This window comes from Anopheles stephensi, unplaced genomic scaffold (genome assembly GCF_013141755.1).
Source record: "Anopheles stephensi strain Indian unplaced genomic scaffold, UCI_ANSTEP_V1.0 ucontig38, whole genome shotgun sequence".
NCBI lineage: Eukaryota > Metazoa > Arthropoda > Insecta > Diptera > Culicidae > Anopheles > Anopheles stephensi.
This window is the reverse complement of record NW_023405324.1, coordinates 39,471-45,815: the sequence shown is the minus strand read 5'-3', so window position 1 is coordinate 45,815 and position 6,345 is coordinate 39,471. Positions and strand designations below refer to the sequence as shown.

Here is a 6,345-nt window from a genome sequence, read left to right as displayed (position 1 = left end):
TGCATCGAAGAAAAACTAACCACACCAGCACCACCAGCACCTGTTTCGGCAAGAACGAAAACTAGCTTTGTGTTCCATCTTTCGTACGGAACCGTCGAAAGTCACAACAATCACAATAATCACATTTATTTGCGCTTCTCTAATTAATATATTTTAAACTGTCTGAGCAAGCCCTTCACCGCCGCTCAGCCCCCCCGCTGCCTACCCACCCACCACCGGTGGCCGGAGTGTATCATTAACATTAAATTAAAGTTTCGATTTCATTTGCCCTCGCTGGGTTTTGTTGGTGGTGGGCCCGGCAAACGAAAACCGCACGCGTCCCGTGGTGTGTGTGTGTCCCGCTATTGTGGCCACTTCAGGTTCCGGTATGGTTGTGCACGGTGCTCTGTGGCCTATTTATTGTGTGGAAGATACCACTGGCCGACGTCTTTCCTTCAGGTGTCTGTAATAGTCTAGTGACATCGTTCAAAATGAACTTTGAAGAGAAAAGAAAAAAGTAATAAAATGATTTAATATTGAAAACAATTAGCTAAGAAGGTTTAAGAAGCTTTTGAAATAAAATAATCCAAAGTAAAATGAAAATTCTCACTCCCGTTGGTAGGTCACAATTTTCACCGAAACACGCTGTTGGGTTGAAACGAATCAATAGGGGTGAAATATTTCAATATGGACTCTGTATCCGTGTTGACTGTATTTGTTTTGTTGTGTTTTTTTTCTCTTGCTGAGCAGAAGAAGAAGTAGGCGTGGCTTACGCTGCGCGCTACTAGCGCCACCTGGCAGGCGCTAGCTAGACACGATTCTCTCACTACTCCACAATGGTCAACTGTCAATCGTGAGAAAAAGACGGTCAAAAGTGTTCCAAGAATATGGTTTTTAACTATGTTTTATACAAAATATGTAGCAAAAATATTTCCTTTTTTTCATTAACAAAAATTTTCGTTTCAAACTCTTCTTTATTATAATTTCCGGAAGTGTTTCTGCCATCGAAATCTCGAAATATTTTTAACTCAATTTTTAATAAATTCCAAATAACCAGTACCATTTAACTTAATTAACCTACCACGTGTTGAATTAAAAATTATAACGCTCGCACCACTACCGATCGACCCAGGGTTGCAGGGTGGGCACCGCGGTGCCACGGGAGCGACACGCCACCGATCCGGTAACACCGTCACCGAAGCCACCGAACCGAAGGCAATAAATTGGACAATTAAATTAGCGGGTGATTAAAGTGAAATTAAGGCACTTAAAGCGATGATAATCTATCTTTCGGGTTGGGTGATAAATCGATGTAAACAAACATGTGCTGTGATTAAGCAATGAGCAAGCGTAGTGCACAGATCGGAAGTGGAAAAAAGCGGAAAATCCGGCCTAAAACCCGGAATTAGTCGTCGGGGGGGGGTGTTGACGTTGTCGTTTACCCCCGGGAGGGGTTGCTATGTTGATTGTGGAGTGTCTAGAGTGGAGCGGGTGTGACGAGGGATTTATGGCTCATCAATGATGGATGGTAATTTCTCTGTTAAAGTGTACGTGTAGTACAATGTTTACCCGGCAATTGACACGTTCTAGGTGGTGAATTAAAACTCGATACGTTAAGTAAATTTGAGCACATTGAGCACTAAGTTAAAGATAAAGCTTTATTCGTCTGTTAGCGAAAAGAATTCCATTTCCCAAAAGGATCCCAAAGAAGGCGATCTGTCTGACACCCCATCAGCTCCGTGCTGACCTTCAAGATTCACCCTCTCCGGGCATCAGACACTTAAGCTGTCCGTCTGGCCAAGATAAGCCAACGTGCATTGATTGGTCTGCAAAGGGTTTGTCAGTCAGGGCATCCACTGGCGATGACCGGCACATCGGACGTTTGGTTCACACCGGCATTGACACGGACGGACACGGCCCAAAACAGCCAACAGGAAGGGCCGTCGAACACACGCATGAGATCGTAGGCCACACACTCGTCTCGTCCATGTCAGGGTGGGATGAAACTGAAACTTCTTTCGCCCTGCCAATCGAAGCAGTCAGATCTTCCGCTGATCAGATCAGGCTGGGAATGACAACAGCGAAACAGCGGAAACAACAGCAACGGAAAAAAGGGAAAAGAAATGTAAAACAGAGACTTTGCGCACAGAACTGACGAACGCTACGCAGTCACACAGTGAGGTAAGCGTGAGAATATATATTCAACGCGATTGGAAAGGATGCAATGGCGCAGTGTTAGGCTTCGTTGCACACAAGATGCACTTTTGCACTTTTCGAGAGTGGCTGTTAAGATTTGCGAGGGTAGAAAAATGAACCGAGAAGAAGAAATATTCTTGAAGAGAGCCTCTTGAACCTTGCTTCAAGGATGACTCAAATGTAAATAAGAAAAACAAGTTTCCCCCAACAAAGACTTACAAAGGAGCTGTAATATTTTTTACATTAAAAATAGGAGAAACAGTTGAGGTCCAAGAGTATGTCAAGAACCTTTATAAGTTATACAGTCCAACAGAGGATAATAAAATTATCATGAAGCTTACAAAATCATGGTAATACATGAGGAAAAAATAAAACAGTACAAAAAAACACTTCTATACTCTTTACTGACAGTATTATCAACATATGTAAAAACATGAAAGAAATTGAACAAAAAATATAAGCAAATTTACTCCACAACATCCTTTGGTCTTTATTTTTCTTCAAACTTTAAGCATCAAAAACCTCAAAAAAGAAGGAATACCCAAAAAAACATGTGCAAATTATAAGCTTTTTGCTATCGGCCGAAAGGGAATCACCTTTACCCAAACAAAATGGCATACCGGCCAGCGTCAATTTCCATAGTGTGCCCAATCGGTCGATTCCAGCTACCCCCGGGAGCGACTGCTGCACGCGAAAAACCCGCCAATCCCGACGGCCCGAAACTTCTTCATAACTGACTAACCGATTATTAATTGCAATTAAATTATAGCTTTCTACTCTCTTCCGTCTCTCAAGGTCAGCGGCAATAAGCGCGTCCTGTGCACGGCTGGGCCGGTGCCGTTCCCGGTGGGTACCGTTTCCATCTCAGATGGTGCATCTAATGCAACACTGTTTCGAGACAGATGATCGTTCGCTTCGTTCGTTTGTCGATCGTTTCCTTTTTTTTTCTTAAGCCGGACGACCTCAGTCGTCTGTCATGTGGATATGCATTTTCATTTTGCGCCAACAAACCCCACCAACAACACGTCAGGGTAAAATGAATGATCGTCTTCGACTCCTCACTTCACCCGTAACACCTCTCGTATCAGGAAGGCCTCTCCAGACGAAAATCGTTCGTTTTTCCCAGCCTTTTGGCGTACGTGTGTGTGTGTGGAGTTCCCCAAAAATGATCACCTCCACGTCGGTTTTCCTTCGCCGGTCTTTTTGCTGCGCCTGCACACGATAATGATACGCTTTCAGGCAACGAACGGCCTGACTTGAGCAACTCGTCCAAACGACATGGACATGCGGTTCCAAGGAAGAAGCCTGGTCCTCCTGGTTGCAGAGCGCCCTGCCTTTTCTCGAGTAAGTTTGGAAAAGTTTCATGTGTGTGTGTGTGAAACGATAAAAAACCCCGAACTTTAACGTGTTACACTGCACCAGCGACCCAAATGCATAACGAATCGTCCGGCAGGAACGATTAATTCTTCCCAACACACTTGGCTCTCGTGCGTTTTGTACGAGCGGGGAGATAAAATTCGAAGAACGTTTGCCATCGGAACCAGCATCGGGTGCTCAGTTGGGAGTGCATTTCTTCTCCACCAAATAATATTGAGCCGTTGGTCGACAGTGCATGATTAAGTGCATGATTTTACTCAAGCAGGGATGGGAGGACTTACATTTCCTAAAACTACAAACCGACGAAACTCGGCTCGATGGCCTTGATGTGTTCTTGGAAAACGGGAACACTTTTCCCCATGGGTAATGAAGCCTGTCTGCTGCAGTCGGAGTCAACCGAGCGCTTTGCAATCTGTCAAATAATGAAAAATGGCGTGAACGCGCTTCAATAACGCAGCCTCGAGGCTAAGATTATGGGGTTCTCTTGCACAGTCTGTTGCTCCAGAGGCTCCCGCTGTGTGATGTGGGAAACAAATCGCGATAAGAGTTCGCTGGCAGTCGTAATGACCATTTGCCGGGCTTGTTTTATGTGTGTGTGTGTGGATTAGTGAAGAACATTAGTCAACCAGCCAGACGACACATGACAATTCAACAAACCTTCATCAGTTCACCAAATCCTTCTCTAATGCCGGATTTCATCATCCTGAGATGGGCCTGTGGCTTTGTCGTTTTTTCTTAACCTCACGTTCGCAACTGCAAGTGCGCGTGCCTCAAACGACCTTGCACAATTATAGGTTTATTTTAAATTATTTATCCATTCCCGCTGGTACGCCCGGATGGGTACTCCACCATCGACTAACTTCTTCAAGTTCGTCTGCCGCTTGTCGACAGCTTTAGCATTGCATTTTAATTTTTATAAGTTTTAATGAACCTCCAACCTGCACGACTTAGCAGCACTGCTCGATCGGTGGAAAATCGTGAGTCACTTCGGCGCACGTGAGTTGTCGAGGTCTCTCATTATTCCGAAAGGGTCATAGATCGTGCTGGTCCGATCGGGGAAATGAGATGAGAAGGACACGGGCCACGGACTTTCGGTTAGCCGACGATGCTCAATTATTCATCTATGCACTAATGAGCATTATTATGAGAGAATGCGCGGGGGCAGATTGCGATGGTGGTAGCAGTAAATTTGTCTTGGTAAATTATGAAGTAGCGTTAGAGTAGTAGCTCAGAGGAAAGAAAACATGTAAAACGAAGTGACTGCTAACACATTTGTTTGGATTAGGATTTACTAAAATTTATGAGCACATCAAATAAAACTTAGAAGAAGACCATGAGTAATTACTGAACGTAAAAATAAATAATATTTCAATATGCATCTGACAGTATCAGACGCAACAGGCAAGACTTATTGTTTTATTCGCTACTTTCAAAATTTTCCCTAAATCTGCAGTCAAACGAACACAAATTGTTACAAGGCTCAGAACGTTATCACTTTCTATTTTCGTTTGCGCATGCGTGTTGTTGGGGACACCCAAACCAAACCGACCGAAAATAATTATTATGTAGACAACCAGCATCAATCCCATATTGTCTAGTGGTTAGGATATCCGGCTCTCACCCGGAAGGCCCGGGTTCGATTCCCGGTATGGGAAAGCCTCTTTTTTCCTGTCAGGATTTTTACTACCTTCCATTTCAGTTTAGAATAATGCTCTGTGAAATTTATTGTATATTATTATTACATTATGTAGGTTAAGTCTCAGTTAAGTGAGGCATTTGTCTGGTTTTATAAAAAAAAATGTACAACCACAGAAGCCAATGTAATTTTAAGGTTATTTTATTCATTAAACAGGCTTAGCCATATTTCTATCTTTGAAAAATTGTCACATGATAGATCTGATACGGAGAATTGATCCTAATCCTTCCAAGTTTTTTGTTTCACTTATTTTTGGATGTCTGTTTTTGAGGCTTTAGGGTATTTTAGAGTGTTTAGAAGGGTTTTTATTCTATTTCTTCAAACATTGTAAGAAGTAAACAAATATTTTGGATAGTCTCTAACAGCTATAAGCTTTAACTGATCTTCTTCCAACTAGTGCCTCTTATTGAAATATTTTTATCTTTTCTCTACAATTCTGTTACTTAACTGCTTATTCTTCTCGGTATCGATCGAGCACACACTTCACGAATTCCTTTCGAGCACGCCATTTTAAAGCCATCAAAAACCAGTATCCACCAACGCGGCCAGAAAAACCAAAAAGCCAAGACAAAAAGAAAAGCATCTTCGGATCGAGGTTTCGTTGCCCCAACCACCTTCGCACACCTATGACGCATCCGTCGTGCAGCCTCCACCAATCACAAGAACTGCACCCAGCCCAGTCGATCTGCATCTTACCAGCGTGCCGAGTAGCGGAGGCACAAACGCTCGTTTGTGTGTGCGCACACAGACAGATCGAGTCTCCGCTCTCAACCCATCCAACCTCTCTCCCTCTCTCCTCAGGGTTAAAGCTGGTCGCCCCCAAAAACTCGCCCCGATATTCCATATTCCACACCGCGAACGAAGCAAAACGAAACGAACTCCAAGCATGATGAATCTGCCGCCATTTGCAGCCCGTCGAGAAGGCTTCGACAACGGCCGGGCACGATGTTTGCCCAACTCCACCGTCGGGGTCGGCATGGCGTGGGAGAGTTCGAGAAGTCGTTGTTGTTATTGTGTTTCCTTCGCCGTTGGTTTTGCCTGCAGCAGCCATTTTAAAAATCGAAGCACTCTCGTAGCTCGTAGAAAACCACAAACCG

General features: G+C 43.9%; 1 non-coding gene across 1 annotated transcript; it reads left to right on the top strand.

Moving 5' to 3' along the window:
• The first annotated feature begins 5,135 nt into the window (after positions 1 to 5,135).
• Positions 5,136 to 5,207, top strand: Trnae-cuc. Its single transcript has one exon. It is a non-coding gene; the product is annotated as a tRNA-Glu (tRNA).
• The last annotated feature ends 1,138 nt before the right edge of the window (positions 5,208 to 6,345 follow it).